This window comes from Harpia harpyja, chromosome 5, assembly GCF_026419915.1.
Source record: "Harpia harpyja isolate bHarHar1 chromosome 5, bHarHar1 primary haplotype, whole genome shotgun sequence".
Lineage (NCBI taxonomy): Eukaryota > Metazoa > Chordata > Aves > Accipitriformes > Accipitridae > Harpia > Harpia harpyja.
Genome location: NC_068944.1, coordinates 18402215 through 18421124, shown reverse-complemented (window position 1 = coordinate 18421124; position 18910 = coordinate 18402215).

Here is an 18910-nt window from a genome sequence, read left to right as displayed (position 1 = left end):
ATCAGTGAAGTGTCTTGGAGACTTTTGGGTGGAAGAAGGCAAATAGGAAATCCCAGCATTTTCCATCACTTAGGGTTTAGCTATTTTGCAGCGTAGACTATTTGTTTTGTAAACGGCAAAACAAAATCCCAGATGTGTTAATTTGTATTGATTCTAACTAAGTGCTGCCATTCTTTTCCTTTTCATAGTACAGTATTGCCAGTATTTACAGTTCTAGAGATTTTTGTCCTCACTGTAGCCTGAAATGTATTTAGTCACATATCATGACATTATGCAATAAATTGTTTAAAAATGCAAGGTGGGTTTTTTTCCCCTGCAATGCTGTTAAAATACGTGAGACACTGTTGTGCTTTTCGCTCTCCATTTCATCCTTTAGATACTGAAGTTCAGTCCTGGAGATCCATCCTGTTGAAGTGAAGGGGCCTTTGTAGCTATAACCGCCCCGTGCAGTTTCTGCAGCCGTACCGAGAGCGCTCGTGACGGTGGTGCTGGCTTCTGCGGCATCCCTAGCAGTGACGTGGGAGCACCAGTTATTCTCACTGCAAGCCATTTTGCTCTGGGCCCTGTTGCAGAAACCCTCCTCCATGTATGTCATCTAGCTGACGCCAGCAGGACTACACTCATGGGTAAAGACGACTTGCATATTAACCAAGTGTCTGTAAGCCCTAGTTTTGCCATGCTGGTCTTAAGAGTAGTTGGAAAATGTTACCTGCCTGTAAAGTGGCATGTGGGGTATTTCTTCCCTGGCTGTCTCTGTGTGGAAGCACGTGCAGCGCTGGAAGGCAGTTGACAAATGGTGATAGTGGCATCACAAGCACATGAAAAAGCACAACTTGCACTTAAAATGCATTTCGGAAATGGACTTAAAGTAAGAACCTTTAGAGTCTTAGCTCGAATAGTTTCTAATACATATGTGTATGAGTGTGTCATAGACCTTTTCACTTTAAGATCTTTCACTTCTTTCTATTTTCTTAAGCCTTGTGCTTGGTTTCGGGCAGCAGCCACTGAGTGCCCTGAGGGCGCAGTGGAGGAGTGCCGTGCCCTGGCGCCTGGTCCCATGGCTGGAGGCTGGATTTCTGCAGGACTTTTGTACACCGGGGGCTCTGATAACTGAAGTGCATCTTTGATCTATGCAGAGTTTTAATGCCAAAACAGTGTGTGTGTCTGTGTGTATGTTTTATGGGCCTCAGTGTAGATTATTTTCTTCATAAGGTAATTCAGTTTTATTCTAGTTTAGAAAATGTTTGTGTAACTGTTAGTCTGAATATGCAGCCTCATTTGTCTCTAATTGTTTTTTGGTCTTAGTCACACTGGTAACGCAGAGTAAAGCTGCCTTTTAATTTATGTATTATTTGAAGGGAGAGAGAGAGAGATTGTATGATGGGATTCACTTTCCCCCCTGCCCTCAGACCCACAGGACAGGTGTTTTGGAGATGACAAGATGGCTGTCAGTGAGCTAAGGCTCTCATCTTGTCTGGTGCCTGGGAATAAAAGCTGTGAAATTAGATTTTTGCAAACAACCTGTGAACATAATTCTTAGTTAAAAAGCAAAACAAAACAAACAGAAGACAAACCTAGCAAATGTTGGTTTTGGTCTTCAGTGACTTTTGTTGTCCTTCAGAAGTGAGTTTTTAAGCCAGAGAATGTGTGTGCCTACACAGATGCTGTGCCGTTGCCTAGATGAGGATTATTTAGCCAAGAAGCCTTCCGGCGAGAAGAGCTGGAACTCATTTGTCGTGGCAGAGCGCACCTGGACTGGGCCCTGGGCTTGGACCAATTGAGTACCAACTTTTCCCCATGCACAGATCTCAGTGAAGTGAGCCTTGAAGTTGCCTTCAAAGTCACCTCTTGGGAACATGCTTTCTTTGAAGACAGCCCTTTGCCATCTTTTGCCAGTGGATTTATGCACTTCCCATGAACATCGTCCAGTATGATGTGTGTGCACTCTTGTCTCTCAATTTTTCTTGACTGAGGAAATTTTTCTTTGTGTGGAAGATGTAACCTATTCCAGTTCTGTAGAAAAGGTTTAAAAAGAACTTGGTATTTGCTCACCTAGTGGTTGCATTTCCTCTTGCATCTTCACCTTCTCATTGTATTCTGCTGTCCAAAGCTAATGTGCAGCCAGTGTACCTGCAAGGTCTGAAAGTGTAGTCACCTGTTGCTTGCTATAGATGAGCTTGCAATCTGCTACTTTTGTTTTGGGGCCTCTTACAGGAGTAAATATGGTATTTTCTGATGGGAGTGCCATCAATAGTATAACGTTGCAACAGTGTGTGTTTTTCTATTTTTTCTTTTGTTGCAGTGAGAAAGAATATGCCCTTGCTAACAGAACAGAATGGTAAAAGAAGGAATATCAGATAGCACGATCAATCTTTACAGGCTTGGAAATTGGCAATCTCTGAAGATAAGTAATTCTATGAAGCATTTATGGAAAACTGCCTTTGAAAATACCCGGAATTAATAAACTGTATTCCAGAGCCACTCAAATGAAGCTTTGTAAATTATAAAAGATTTCTGCAAACATTGTAGAGTCAATCATGTAGATTATACCTCCATACTGGTGTTTTGGTTTATGTGTATCATGCACAAAACCCACATAATAAGTGTGTGGAGTTTTCTATGTGATGGATCATATTAGCCTGAATTCTGGTTGCATCTCCTGACCTTTGCCTAGTGACCCATCTTCCTAAAATTCAGTCCTATGATGTCCCCACTTTAGAAATTTTCAAGTTAAAAGATTTTTTTTTTTAAGTGTACCTTTAAGAAAGAAAGCATTATAACCTCTGCCCTACCAGAAAGGTTAATTTTTCCCTTGTGTGGCTTGGCATGGCTCCCTTTTTGGTGCTAGATATGCCCCATCTTTGGTGTTTTCCTATGATCTTGCAGGGCTAGAAAAGGCAGGGGATTTAGCAACAGCAAAGAGGTTTCTCTCCCAATTTCCCCGATGGAGCACTCAGCACTTAGCTCTAATTCTGGATGCCCGTTTAGCCTGATTGTGGTTGGGTTCGTCTCAGTGCTGTACGAGCAGGCTCTGTGTATGTGACGCTGCCTGAAAGATGTGAGTGAGGAATATGAAGACTAGTACCCAGTCAACGGAGCAGTGTTGAGGTCCCTTTCCTGTAGCATGTGGCACATGCAGAGTTCACGGTACTTTACGTAATAGGTTGTTTTTGTCAGGGAGGACCTACTTAAGCTACTCCTGGTCTTGTCACTGATGAACTCTGCACTTGACCCAGTTTCGGTCTGATGTGACTTTATTACAGCATGCTTTTTCCTTGTAAGTATGAAAACTCAGGTGCATGCCCCCTGTACAAGTTCTTAATGGCTAGTGAGGAAGGCATTTATGTTCCTGCAGTCATGGAATCTGCAGGATCCATGGGTCAAGCTGTCCTTCGTTTGGCTTTTTATTATTGCTTGGCCACTTCTCCCACCAATTTGCCCCAACTGGAAGCTGCTTCTGTTATCCCAAATCTCTGAATTTTTGTGTTGCAGAAATATAAAAAAACAAAGTGTTGCTGAGATTTTTTTCTTAATTTTTTTTTTTTTCCTCCTGTGAATGTGGTTCAGGGAAGGGCAAGGAGTGAAATGACATTGTTTCTGAAAGAATGCACTTTCTTTGCAATAGAGCAGAAAGCCTTGTCCTGCTGGAGAGTCCTGTGCGTAGCCTGTCTGGAACAGCACTGTCTGAAGTGGTCGTTTATAACCCTGCCAGATAGTGAGACAGTGGACCTTAAAACTGATGCTGATCTCTAAGGAATGTTTGAATGGTTTGGAGAAGATTGATTACTAACCTTTCTCTGACTCTGAGCCCTGAACGCTCATGGTAACTAAGGTAACCTGATTTCATAGGCAAAGGAAAAAGAAACAGTATGCTGGTGAAAGCAGATATGCTCCAAAATTGTTCTTTGCTTTTTTAATTCCTTTTTTTTTTTTTTCCCCCCCCTCCCCCCAAGGATAAACAGTAGGCTTGCTGGTACATTTGAAGGTATTTAGGATTATTCACAAGTTCTCTCTGGTCATTACCATTAAGTCATGTCCATGCACCTGTGTGTGTATACATACCTGCATGCAAACTTGTGCCTGTATCCTACCCCTTGATTATCTACCTATTAGTTACTATTCCATGATCACCTTCCAGAAGTGCTAAATGGCTATATATTGGGCTCTCAGGAATAATGACAGGTCATTTGTCAAACAGCTGGAGGCATGAGGAATATTTGGTTTTCAGTCCTGTAAATGTCATGGCCCTGTTTTTATCAGCAGGGGAGTTCCTTGCTACGCAAATTCTTGCCCGTGACCTGGTGCACTAGTGCATCAACCATCTATCAGCTCTCTCCTTTTGGGTGAGCTTTGAAAAATCCTCGTGCTTTTGGGACAACCCTAACATAGACCTTGCGTATTGATGTACAGGAAGGAAATGTACTTCCTGTACTCTAAATCTCAGAAGCATGCTTTTTAAAACCTAGCTGATGCTGAGAACAAAGTGATCCATTTGTACAGTGGGTTCAGATGAAGGCTGGCTTTTGATTACATCTTTGCTTTTTAGATAAAGGCTGTTGCAAGTAATTTAATTACACATATCTGGTCTTTACCCGCACTGTGTTGCCTACTTGTCAACTGGTGCAATTTCTTTTCTCTTAAACTAGCCCCAGATGTGTCAATTGTTTAAATCCCTGGAAAGAGGCATTCTTACTGAATTGTCTGAGACCTGTTGAGGCCTTTTAGGGCATGGAAAAGTTCCTTTTGAGGAGGACGTGTTGAACTTACAGAGGTTTACTGTCCGAAGACTCTGTTCCATATGTTTCGTTAGGAAACGGAAGTGTAAAGTTTTGAGAGTGGCCCAGCTGAAAATGTTGGTTGGTAAGATTTTTTTTTTTGCTTTGGGTTTTTTTTTTTTTAATACTTCATATATTGTTTACCAGTCTGTGCACATTAATTAGGGGTGTAAATTACCTTTTGACCCACCTCCGATTGCCATTGCTATGCTGGCAAAAGCCCCATTGGGCACACTTGCACCAGCAAAAAAGAGTCATTTTCTTGGTACGGCTCTATTTGGGGAATTGGCAGAAGTCGCACCACTAAGTTCAGCCTCCAAAACCAACATCAGCCCTGCACTGCCTCTTCCCAGCAAACTCAAGTGTGAGCAGCTCAGTTTCGATGAAGTGCTTTACCATGCTAGTAAGTACCACTGACAAGCAGTGGAGGAGGAGTCTACTGGTGTTTTCCTTGAAATTGCGACTATTCGCATTAAATATATTTCAGGGGCGCTAATGCCGTTTTTGTACCATTCGCTATGTTTCTCCTGCTTTCGAAAGGGAAAACCAAGCATGATTTTGTCTTAAAGTGTTGCAAACTCTCCTGGCTCTTACTTCTGCCTTGCTGTTGTCTCTTCCATTTTTAGACTGAACACAAGCAACCCGGGTATTGCTAGCACCGCTTTCCTGCTATAAAAGAGCTTACCTTTTTGTGTTGGTTAACAGTAAAGAAACAAGCTGGTAACCTAGATACTTCCCCCTTCCCTCTGACAGCCATGTGATTTACTGCCAGGGATGACTCTGTTATTTCTTTGCTATATTGCTGCTGCTGCTGGTTTAAATGGTTTGGTGCGTGAGCTTTCTGAAACAACGTGGTGTGTGTAGGATCTTGTGGGTGACGAAGCCGTCTCTTTTCTTATTCCTTTCTCTCCTTGGGTTTGTGCTTGTCTGTCTGCCATGGTAGGTTTATTAATGAATTATATACGTCCGTATTAGATATAATTTTGAGGAAGTTTGCATGTTGGTAGTTTGTAAGCAACTAAGGTGCCTCATGTTCAAGTCTGAGCAGATAGGAATTCCCTTGCACTCGAGAGGGCCTGATCCAAAGCCCCGTGAAGTTGGTAGGAAGACTTTTGCCGACTTCAGGGGGCTTTGGATCAGGCCTTATGCTCCCACCTTTGTTGTGCCTCACTTAAAATGGTGCTTTTTCAGTTGTCTGTCTTTTTTTGGGTTGGTTTTTTTTCTTTGTATGGTGCTGTGTATAACTTGAATATATTATGCACATATCCTACCCAATGGGTAGAACAAACGAACATACAAAAACAAATAGATGTTGTTAATACTGTAAGATAATGTATAGATGATACCAATTTTAACACACACAAAAAAATGGCATAGACTTTGTGAATGCCAACTTCTGTGCTTGGTCCTTTTTTGTAAGAAAATTTGCAAATGAATGCATACAAATGACAAAAAGTCTATGTATTTTATTTTCCTATTAAATATCGATATAATATCATAAGGGAAGAAGTTTGAACAAGTCCTTTTTGAGTAGCCTGTGTATAGCACTTGGTTGTTTGATGCATCTTGGCTGTGAAGATTTGTTCTCTTTTTTTTTTTAAATGTGTCACTTTAAGAAAAAGGAAAAAACACAAAACAAACAAAACCTCCACAGCTTTAACCTTGCAACTAGATGCTCCTCGTCTTGGTTGCCTCGCTATTGCTGAGTTGGACCAGTATTAGTTACTACTTCTCCAGCAGATACGTTATTTATTATTATTCTTGATTAACTTTTTTTTTAAAAAAAAACAAAAACAAACTTAGAAATGGGCTAAAACCTTTTGAATCTTTTTATCCACATCCTAGATTTGAAGTGAAGCTCAGACAAGTGGGAACTGACCCAAACCATCCCTACAAAATCAAAACTAGGCCAACGAGAGGTTTGTGCCACCAGCCAGCCCTTGCTCTCTGCCCACTACTGGTACACGGTCCTGCCCCTGCAGATGGGCTTAAGGCTCGGTGTGCGTAGCTGGGACTCGCCGATGACCCGGGTGGCTGCAGGGGTGCAAGCCTTAAGGGTAGGCAAGAAAAGCCGCAGCTAGTAGTGAGCTGAATGCAGGGTTTGAGTGCGAGGTTTGAGTCGGCAGCGCCGCTGCTGTGTTGGCCTCTGGCAGCAATGGCTTAACCCAGGTTCGTATTTAAGAGCATGGAGTAATGCCTAAACCTGTTCAGGCCCAAGGCGGGAAGCAGTGTGGGAAGTAATTCAACACTTTTTAACTTTCTGCCGGGCTCCGTCGGCAGTTTGGGTCTCCCCTGGTGTCTCCGCGCGCTTGGCTGTCCGTCCCTGTGCCCCCGCGTGCGCTCGGCACGGGCTCTTCAGTAAAGCAAATACCTCAGGAAAACTCAACATGAAGTTCTAGTGTAGAGACTTGCAGATGCTGTACTTATTTTTCTAAACTATTTGTTCTAACTATCCCAGGATGGTAGGTGATATAGAAATTTATCAGTCCAAGACAGACTAGTCCTCTCACAGATGGATACCGACTAATCTTTCATAGATACTCGTGTCTATATGTAGCTTTTTTATACTTGTCAGGCTTTAACCACAGATGTAAGGTAGCAATGTGTTGGGATATGTTTGAGATGGCGTTTTCATTTGGTTTTTCAGATGACTAGCTAAACGCTACGCTAAAACTCAGGGGGCCTTATCCGGGGCCCAGTGAAGTCAGTGGTGAGGCTTCCTCTGGTTTGAGTGGGCTTTCAATCTGGTCTGTCACGCTCGAGGATGGTGCCTTGGAGCACAGTCCTTCACGACTTCTCTGTCGACCTGAAATTTCAGCTACACGTTTGTCTGTAAATATCTTTTTAAAAGCCCTCACAGGAGTCCTGTATCTGAATGTTGATCATCGTTGTTTTGGGTTTTTTTTGTTTTGTTTTAAAGAAGTAAGTTTTTTATGGCCAGTTCTGCATCATCAAGCCCTTACAGGTAGCTTGTATCCATCCTTCCATATATTGAGCTGTTTTATCAGTAAGCATGTACCATAGGGAAATACGCGTATTCATGACTGTCGTTTGTTAACTCATTTATTGTTTGTCAGGGCATAGAGTAATTGGTTTGGAAGTATGCCTTGCCTGGCCACCTCCATGTTTCTGTTTGCACTGCAGTACCTCTTCTGTGCACGAAGGAAGAAAAACGAACAAAAAACCCCAGGCCTTGACTAGGAAGACTCTGTACAGAGCAAACCTCCTGCTGGAGGAATCTAGGGTAGGATTTATCATAACAAAACTTGCATATTGAGTGGACCAAACACGAGCATGTCTCCTTTTAGAGGCACTAATTTGCTTTGAAGCTGCAGTGGAAAGAGCAGACTATTAAGTGTATTCACAGCTGTGTTCACGCTTTTCTGTTTACCACAAGGCACAGCAGGCAGCCAAGATTTTAAAAGAAGTATAAGCAGAAGTTATGAGAGCCTCAGGCATCATAGACCTGGACAGCAAGAATAACAATAATAAAAAAAATTCAATTTAATATTCTTTAACAAAGCTTTTCTACTTGTAGTACAAAGCCTACGTAAGCGTTGACAGGGGTTTTATCTTTGTATAGCTATCAACTGCCCAATGCTGCTGTGCTCGGAGCATTTCCTGATGGTATGTACATCAGTCAGGCTGTTACACTTAAAATTAACCATCAAATGCCTGTTTTTAGAGTGTTGACCCTTTCTTTGTTGTTTCTCGCTAGTTATTTTACAGTGTAAAATGCTTTATTGCTGTATGGATTTTTTTGTATTTCCAACATTGCGCCTTTCAAGGTCATGTTTTCAACACATCTCTTACTTTTGTCCATTTTGTTTCAAGCTATTCTGAAATATGTACAGCACTATCAACAATATTTAATCTTTCTTTTAAATTCTGTTGTTGTAAAAACAAAGCTATTAAAACCAGTAAGACTTTTTACAACTGTATTGGAATTTCTCAATAGCTGTTCATGTGATGCTATGACAAACCTGGCTTGCTTTAATTTTTTTTTATTTTATTTTCCTTTTAACACAATTAATTTGTTGCTTATTTTCCACCGTAACTCCCAGTTACATACAGGAAAAGATTTCAACTGTTGTGTATCTGACTCTTTTAATTGAGCAAATGGTGATGTCCTAGTTTTTAGACCTAAGGTCTGTTTATTGCAATACTTTTAAAGGAAGATGTTGCTCTAAGTGCTGTTGTTAGTTTTAAATACAGATTTTATGCTTGTTCTTAATATGCTGTGGTTAAACCATGGCACAAAATTATTAAAAATCATGAAATGCATTTGTCTCCTGTGGAATTTTTTTTCTCGTTGAAGTGAAAAAACAAACCCCAACAAAACAGAAAAGGTGAAACGCTGGAGTGGCTTTCTGTAGAACAAGTACTTGTCTCTTTCCCTTGCGGGTTTGCTGCTGGTGGTGGATGATTAAGGAATCAGAGAGTGGACTCAATCCTTGAAGAGTATGGGAGGGCCCTGGGAAGCAGATGTCTGATGAGGATTTTGCATCAGTGTTCTGACCTTCAACCTTTGGTGATGACTACTGGGATGATGTCAGGTGCTTCTGCTCTACCTCTCTGCTGTAGGATGGGCTGTAGCAGGTGGCAGCTCTGTCAGAGCACCTGCCTGTCACCCACTGTAGTTAAGTCTAGGCATGTCATCTAACCCTCTGGGGATTTCAGTTCCTTTAAGACAACAACCCCAGCTCAACCTCATTTAAAGCAGTGGGTGTTGGTGAGCGCCTCTGGCACATCAGTGCTGAGTGACCAGCTGGGAGATGAGCAGCGGCCCCAAATCATTGCAAAAATTGGTTAAAAAATGAACGTACAAGACACGGCTCGTGGGAGGGGGAAGCACAACCTGGTTTAAGACACCTGGGGTGTGCTTTGGCCAATGCTTAAAACAAGAGCAGTTGTGGTCCGATTGGTACAGTTAGTAAGAACAAAAGGGTCCTGCGAAAGACATTGTCTTTGGTAATACAGATCTTTGCAAGGTAGATCAAACTATCCCTGGCTGGTACCTATCATTTTGCTATACTAAAGCTTAACAAAACTAGGAAGGATTTTTTTTTTTTTCAACAGAGCAGTTAGTTTCTGTTTAAGTATAAAGTGGTGCTTTATTTAGCATGCTTATTAATGAAATAATTCTCTTGTATTATATTTTATACCCGTGCTTGTGCTTGCTGAAGCTTGAGCTCTCTGTTGTTGAGGTGTGATGCTTAGAGGGAGGTAGTACTTCAAACCTGGGCCTTTCTCGCAGGTTTTTTCAAGAACGAGTGGTCTGCTGCGGGAGCCCCAGCCCATTTCTGACACCTGCCTTACGGAGCAGCCTTTGTATTGCCCTCAGATAGGAACCAGGGGGTGTTCCCCTTGCTGCTGCTCTTTTCAAATGGCTTGGTGCTTTCAATGTTACAGTACTTATTTTTGGTTCAAAAGTAACCATTTTCTTTTCCTATAACTGCCCTGAGTTACCCGTCCTCCATCTACAGCATTTTAATTCTTCTTTAGTACTTAGAAAATTGCTAGCTCCTTAGTCCTTAGAAGTGCTCCAAATCGCCAAGTTTCTGCTCCTCCTCTACTGTCTGAACCCTGAACTCCCTGGAAACTGCATTTTTTTTGAGCCTGCTTTGATCTTTTACTTAATCTAGTTTTAATTGTATTTATATTTGTTTTATAATATGTCATTCTGTTTGATTGTGTTTTAATATCTCTGCCAGTGGTTGCGACTCAGAGCTCGGCTATAAATGGGATGTCTCATCTCAGTAGGGTTACTTCTTCCTGTTAAAAGATTAATACAGTGGCTGCTGCAGTCCTGTGAAACCTCTAGGTCTGGCTTCCAGGCTCCCAGCAGTATTGCATCTCATTACAAACACCCTGTTTTTAACATCCCAAACCCTTTTCTTCCAAAGACCCCTCTGTAATGAGACTTCGTTACTTAGACAAAAATTAATTAGGCTTCTCTCATTATCAGTGTTTTGATCAGTTGTGCTTTAAATGAGTTCTAATTAAAATGCACATTTTAAAAACCTTACTGCTGAATCCTATTCTAATAGCTCGCTTCTGCTGTGGCGATGCCCTGCTTTTGTGCAGTTTGCATTGTGCCGCTTTTACAGAAGTCTAGCATTGATCAGGATAAAAACTTGCACGATTTTTTTGTGTGCTTGTTTTCTATGTGGGTTTTTTTTTTTTTTTTTTCCAGACTGACTGCCAAATGATTGCTCCTGAGAGTGGGGATTAAAGCAGAGATACCGAATTCTTCGCATGTGGTAAAAGCAGTGAGCTGAGTTTCTCAGTATCCTGTAGAGTCAGTAACATTATTTGTCCCCAGAATGTTTCAAAACATAAGGGAGAAACTATGTGCTGTCCTTGCTACTATTTAACTGCCCATTTCTGCTTACCTTAGGTGTTCCAAGTTGTCCTTAATAGATTATTTAAATTGGCAGGACTGCATGATCTGTCCCAGTGATGTCCGGCACATGCTAAGCTGGGGGCAGCTTTGCTGGGATGCCAGTGGACGTACTAACTCCAGCTGGAGGGGGGCATGTTGAAGGCTGGCTCTCCTTAATAAAGGGACTAATCTGTAAACCAGAAGATGCTTACTCTAAAATATTTTGTACCTTTTAACGGTTTCCACTATGAAGTGCATTGCAGAACGGTGCTAATACTATTTTAAAGATACGGAGACACGCATTAAGAAGGACACAGCTGGTGTTGGTGCTGTCTATGGCAACGCTGGGTATAACCTCCCCATCGCCACCATTCTCAGTCTCACCACCTGTGAGGCGTAGTTTCTCCCTGCTCACTTCTAACACGCAGCTACTGCTGTCTCGTACAGAGCTATTTTTCTGTGTTTGGCTGATAGTCGCGGGGGTTTCAGCAAGCAGCCAGGACGTAGCCACTACCCCTTGTCCAGAGAAAGAGGGCATCTCTTTCATGGAGGCCAAAATGCCATCCTTGAGCCCCAGAAGCTCCCTTCAGTGCCAACACCAGATCACTCCAGATTAATTTAACATTTGCAGACATTACAGTGATTGGCAGTTTTGTTGAGTGGAAAATTCCGGTTTAATCCTGCTCTGTGTGCCACAGACATGGGCTCAGACAGCTTGACCTACATTTAACCCTGGGCAGCAAGAAACTCTTAGGGGAAAAAGAAAAAAAGTCATTTTCATCTCAAAGCAGCAAGGATGTTCCAGCTTATTACAAGTCCCTGTGTATATGCATACATGCGTAATTGTGTTACAATGCTGTGAATGTTTCGTAAGCTGAGCCAAGTTTGCCCTAGTTGGCTTTACTTGGTGAAGCTGTATAAGTCAAATATAAAAGCACAAATGTGCTTGCATAGCCATTCAGCAGGGTTTATGGCAACAGCAAAATGTATAGGAGCTAGTTCTTTCCTGACAATGGGGTTAAGATTGTGAGTGCTATAAGATTTGCTTACAGCTGCAACCTGTATAGCTCTCAGGGAAAAAGCTGATGAGCTGGTGACTTTCACTAATGTTTTGTCAGAAAAAGCCTAACAGGTAAGGCTTGACTGACTGACTGCAAAGTCAGTCTGGTTCCTTTGCCCCCCTTCGTTCTGCAGATCAAAGGTGCTGATAGTTCTTTAGCTGTATTTGTTTTGGATGGTCGCTGGTGCAGTATTGGTTGTCACAGCTTCTGAGTGAGAGGTGCATTGGTGCATGTTAAAAGCCCTATGGCTGAGTGATAACTACATTAGCTACTCAACATGCAAGCCCTCTCGCCTTTTAAAATTATGCTGTATATTCAGCTGATATTATACCTGTAGATAAGAAAATATGCGTGCTAGCTCCAGCCATATGCTAGGGGAAACACTTTCCTCTACTGGAAAATTATGCTCTGTCAGGAAAATGGTACCAGGTAAACTAAAATCGCCATCTGACAGTAACACGGAAGAGATAAAGTCTGTGGTAAAACTGTACTCAAGAGTCAATCGTGCAGCTGTAGTTTAAGTGCTGCTTGTGCGCTGGCAGTATTACTTTCTTTTTTTAAAGCAGATTGGCTGTATACAGGTACATACCGTGCAGAGATGTGCAAATTGCTTAAACAGAGGACTACTGCACAACAATCCAGCAATATAAAATATACTGTTAGTGACATTAGGCAGAACTTGGAGTACTCCTTATATAAAATTATAGTGTGTTATCCTTATTTTCATGGAATTTCTAATCTAACCCAGGATAAAAATGAAACGCAGGTATTTGGCAAACCGAAGCATTAGCCATCAGTCAGCCAAGGCTGAGAAATTTCTCTTCCCGCACTAAAACTCTTCTGAAGCGTCTCCTTCCACACTGAAACGTGGCTGAATGCCATAGCTGCGTGGGGACACTGGCTTTTGGGGGAAAGGCACCCTGCGTCAGCTCTCGGGGAGCGCCTGGGTGGAGAGCAGCGCTGTCGGTGTGGATGCGCTGGTGGGAAGTGCTAGTCGGTGTCTGCTGAGGCCACTTCGCACTGCTTACCGCAGAGCCTATTAAGCATGAAGGGCAAGTACAGCATCACTTCTCGTCTCTGACTTCTCTCGTGTTCTCTCAGATCCACATCCTTAGGAGCTCTCTGGCAAATCTTTTGGCCTTTACGGGCCAAAAAAAAGTGCATGGTAAACTTGCAGCTTGTATATTTAGAGCCTGATGGTGGGTCTGCATTTTGTCTCCCTCTGCTTTGAGACCCCACTTGGGAAGACTTCAATAGGCACAAGGGCCAGGCAAAGGCAGAATTCACAAGGAGCCTGTGCTGTCTCTCCACGCCTGCTTTACTGTGCAGAGGCTGCCCAGACAACACACTGAAGTTACCAGAACTGGATCCGTTCCACTACTAGCCACCCAGCAGTATAGTTTTGGTTCGGATTGGGTGTCAGATCACAACAGCATTTCAGATGGATTCAGCACAGCATCTCAAGTGGAAATTATGTCAGTTTTATGACTTTATTCTGATTGCAAGAGAACATAAGATCCTTGGTTCAGCATGAGAATAAAAGGAGGAGGACACAGACTATTTGGTTCTGTAATGAGTCAGACTGCCAATGGAGTTGACTCAAAAACTGTAGCGTGTTCAAGCACCATGAGATCATACTGCATCATACACATTAGGAAGCCATGGCACATGTAATCTGGTACTACGTATGCTAAACCTGGATTTAGCCCATTGGTGAGCCAACATTATCAAAAGAGGGTTTGGCAGCAGCCGAGCCCTTCAGCTACTCCAGCCACCTAACACAGCAACGTTGCCACACAGTTCATGAGTTTCTCCTAGAGGATGCTGAAGCCCAGAAGTTACAAATGAGATCTTGCCAGCAGCACCCATTGCTGTCTCCCTGAGCTTGTCCACGTACTGCTTTTGCGGCACACTGGAACACAGGGGATTGCCTGAACCTCTGTTTCCCCATATAGGGCTGTTCTTTATGGTAATGGACAAGGTTTAGAGACAAGGGGCTTCACCTTCAGAGGTGGGCACTGTTGTGATCACCGTTACCCACTGTGGCTCTTGGCTAGAGAGCTGCATTCGCTGCTGCCTCTGTGAGGAGCAAGTACTCACAGAGCTGCCCCATGTCACAAGGATGTCTCCTGTCTGGCACCTGCAAAGCACTGAGCAGCTTTCAGTTATACCAATTCTGCACAGAAAAAGTAACAGATTTGTAAACTTTTTTTTTTTTTAAACAGTACCTGTCTCCTTCTGCCCACTTGGTCAGACCCAGACGCAGCTAGAAATCTTTCTGTAGTTGTGTCTCTTTATGAAACTCTTCCTCTGTCGTAGTAGGCCTGCGATTTTGGTTTTTTTTTTTCCATTCTTAAACAAGTCTGTGTATCCTCCCCATGCTACCTTCTCTGCGATTGTCCAATCAATTCATCACACTCAAGCCCAAACTTAACGCAACTGCAGGCTTATGAAATCAAGATGTATTCTTTCTACTTAAGAAGATCACCTTCATCAAAATAGCCAGATAATTGCCAGGGGTTAATTACAATTCTCTAATTATTGTTGTTGCTGACGGTAAGTGATGAACAAGGACAAATGCAGTGCAAAGCTCTAAGCTGATAGCCTGAAGGGGACACAATCAGGAAAATGTGTTTTGACATTGGCTGCAGCCCCGATTTGGGCTGCACCTTCAGCTCTGGCACTAACTTCAGCCACGACTGGTTCTGGTTCTTGTTCAGGCCATTATTTTGACTGGCCCCATTTTTGGCCATCGCTTTGGCTCCAGCCATTGCTCAAGCCGTGATTTCAGCTCCAACCTCATCTTGGACTGAGACTTCAGCTCCAGCCTGATGCCAGGCCATGACTTTGGCACTGGCCCCGTGTCAGACTATGACTTTGGTTCTGGCCCCATCTTGGGCTGTGATTCTGATGCTAGGTCCTGCTCAGGTTGTAAATTCAGCTCCAGCCCATTATTGGGCTGCAGTTTTGGCTCTGGCCCCATCTCGGGCTGTGACTTCAGCTCTGACCTCTGTTCAGGCTGTGAGTAAAGATCTCGAGCCATCTTGGGCCACTACCTTGGCTCCAGCTCCATCTTTGGCAATGATTTCAGCTCTAGGCCCCATCTTGAGCCACAACTTCTTTGATTCTGGCCCCATCGCGGGTTGTCCCCAGCCTTATATTGGGCCATGACTTCAGCTCCAGCTCAGGCTTTCATGTCTCCTCTGGCCCCTGCTTGGTCCTTGGCTTCTGCTCTGCCATATCTTGGTCTGTGTCTTTGGCTCCCACCTGATATTAGGCAGCAACTTTTGCTCTGGCCCCTGCTTGGGCTGTGACTTCAGCACTGGTGCCAAATTAGAGTTGTGACTTCAGCTTTGTCAAGCTATCGGAATGAGACTTTAGCTCCTGCCCCAGATGGGGCAGGAATTTCAGCTCTGGCCCAATATTGGCCAAGATTTTTGCTTGGCCCCCATCTTGGACTGCAGCTTGCCTCCAGCCCCATCTTTGGCCAGAGCTTTGGCTCTGGCCATTACTCAAGTGGCTATTTTGGCTCTGGCCCCTCTTCAGGAGGCTGCTGTGACTCAGTCCCTGTTTGGGCCAAGGCTTTGGCTCCAGCCCCATCTTGGGTTGTGACTTTGTCTCCAGCTACAGCTTCATCTGCAACTTTGGCTCCAGCCATTGCTCAGGCCAAAAATTTGTCTCCCCCATCTTGGGCTGCCACTTTGGCTCCAGCATAATATCTGATTGCAGGTTTGGTTCTGGCCCCGTATTGGGCTGTGACTTAATCTCTGGCCTGATATTGGCCCCTGCTCAGCCTGTGACTTTGGCTCTGGTGCCATCTCAGGCAGCTACTTTGCCATCGGCTTGATATCAGAGCACAACTTTGGCTCTGGCCCTGCTTGGAAAGCTGTTGTGGCTCTGGCACGTATTTTGGCTGCTACTTCAGCTCCAGCCCCATATCAAGCTGTGACTTTGACCCTGGCCACCTCGCCATCCACATCTTTGTCTCTGGTTCAATACTGGGTTGCAAGTTTGGCTCCAGCCCCATATCATCAGGCTGTGATTTCAACTCCAACTCCATCTTGAGCTGCAACAGCAGCGGTGGTGATATTTGTGCTCCGCCTTTGGCTCTGGCCCAATCTCAGGCCACATCTTTCTTTGGCTCCAGCCCCTATTTGGGTTGTTAATTCATTCCTTGCTACATCTTGGGCTGTTACTTTGCCTCTGGCTGAAATCTTGGGCCATGGCTTCAGCTCTGGCCCCATCTCTAGATGTGACTTCAGCTCCATTCCAATTTCAGGTTGCAATTTCAGCTCCAGACCCATCTCAGGCCTCTGACTCTGGTCTGGCCTAATACTGGGTCACTACTTCAGCTCCAGTGTCTGCTTGGTCTGCAACTTTGGCTATGGCTTGATAGCAGGTTGTTACTTTGGCTCCAGCCCCATGTTGGTCTGTGGCTTCATCTCCAATGGCATCTCTGGTTGTGATTTTTTTTTTTTTGGCTCTGGCCCTATATCGAGCTGTGACTTCAGCTCCTGCCTTACCTTGGACTGCTACTTGCCTCCAACTCAAATTTGGCTCTGGTCCATGTTCAGGCAGCTATTGTAGTTCTGACTGCTATTCAGGCAGCGCTGTAGGCTCTGGCCCCATCTCTGGCCATGGTTTTCATCCCAGCCCATCCTGGGTTATGACGTTGGCTCTGGCACTACCTCAGGTGGCAAATGCGGCTCTAGCCTGATATTGGGCTGTGATTTTTTTTTTAGCTCCAGTCCCTGTTTGGGCTGTTACTTTGACTCTGGCTCTGAACAGTGCTTGGGCTGAAACTTTGGCTCCTGCTCCTGATGGAGTCATATTTTTGGCGCTGGTCCTCATTTGGGCATTATTTTGCCTCCAGCCCCATCTCAGGCTCTTTATTTAGCTCCAGCCAGACTTTGCCTCCAGCTCAGGTTGCTACTTCACCTCAGGCCGTGACTTTGGCTTGAACTCCTGCTCAAGCAGTCACTTGGCTTGGGTTCTTACACAGGCTGCATCTTTATCCCTGTCTTGGGCCACTACTTCAGCTTCAGCTCCTTTTCAGGTTACTACTTCAGCTCTGGTATTGCCACTCTGGGTCTAGCCCCATCTCAGGCTGTACCTTTGGCTCCTGGTCCTGCTTGGACACTATGTCAGCTTCTGCTCTGGCAGGCGCTCAGTGCCTTCACATATGTACCTGTACCAGAAGCAGACAACATGATGGTCTCCAGTGGCGTTATGTGCGAGGCAGGGAGCAGGCAGAAGTGGGGTAAAAGTCACCAAAGCAGCACTTTGTGTGGTGGTAGATGCCTTAGTCCTGGTCTCACCAGATTGCTGAAGGTTTTGCAAAGAGGTGGAGGGACACCCACCCCCCTGCCTTAAAGGAAAGGTAAAGGGACAAAGGGACAGCCCTTTCCCATGAGGATACTGAGCTGCCAGAAGGCAGCAGCCCCTCCTAACACTGACTGGATGGTCCTGCAGGCAATGGATGGGGCTCCTGGGCTTCTGCCTGGGCTTTTCACCTCACCAAGGGCTCTTGGCACTCTGCTGGGCACCGCCTTGCTCGGGTCGCTTCTTGGCTGCCTCAATGTCAGCTCTAGGTGCTGCAGCCAAACTGTTTGCTTTCCTAGGCCATGGCACCTGCCTCTCTGTTCCTTCTGTGCTGCCAAAGACACCCCCTGGTGCTGCTCCACCTTGAGGGACACTGCTGCCACATGGCAGTGTGCCAACTCTGCTGGCTTGGGCACCAGTAAGAGGAGACCCAGTGTTGTCCTCAGGTGGCCCCGTGCTTGATGCAAACACCCAGCCTGTGAGCAGTTGGGGTGCACTGCCTCACCAAAGGGGGATGGACGCTGGCTTCCAGCCACAGGGACACATCAGTAACAAGAAGTGCACCCAAGTATTGTGGTAAGAGCTATGGAAATCAAGTTATAAGTGAGATAGATAGATACAAGGATGAAAGTCAACTTTATCCTATAGTTAAAACTGCAGTGTAGCTGGGTACATGCTGGGCACCCAGTGGGCTAGTGTCATTCATCCCCTGGGTAGCCCAGAACGCCCCAGCTGGTCTCTGTGCTAATGAGGCAATGCACTGATTCCAGATGAGGCTGACTTGAGACAAGGTCACCAGTGCAAGCGAGCATTTGACTAATTGCTCTCCAGGTCAGATTTTCAAAGTCTTGATTTCCCCTCCCGCTTTGTGTAGATCAATCCACCTAATTGTGTGCTTGGTTAATTGATGTGCTGGGTGGAGGATGGGGTTGTTCCAGAAACTCCTTGAGGCTGTTCATGCTGCAAAATTGACCAAACAGTACATAGATGAGGCCCTTGACAATAGTCACTATGAGCTGCTCCTGCAGATGCAGAAATGGTCACCTAGGACAGTCTACTGCACATAGTTAAGAGAGGAGATGTTTTGCACTTACCATTGGTAGTGAGGGATCATGCAAGCACTGGAGTGGTCACAGGCCAGCTGGACATGGGGAAGGGCAAGAGGATGGGGGTACCAAAAAACCCCTATGTAATAAATGAGTTCTAACATGCCTGGGGGGGGCTACAGACCCATCCTAGGACAGCAACCCTGTGCAACCCCGTGCAACCCCTGCCATGTGCAGAGAAGAGATGGATCCTGTGAGCTGCACCAAGAGGTTCCCACGTGTGGTCCCAGACTGCAAGGATGACCATGCTGTATTACTGGG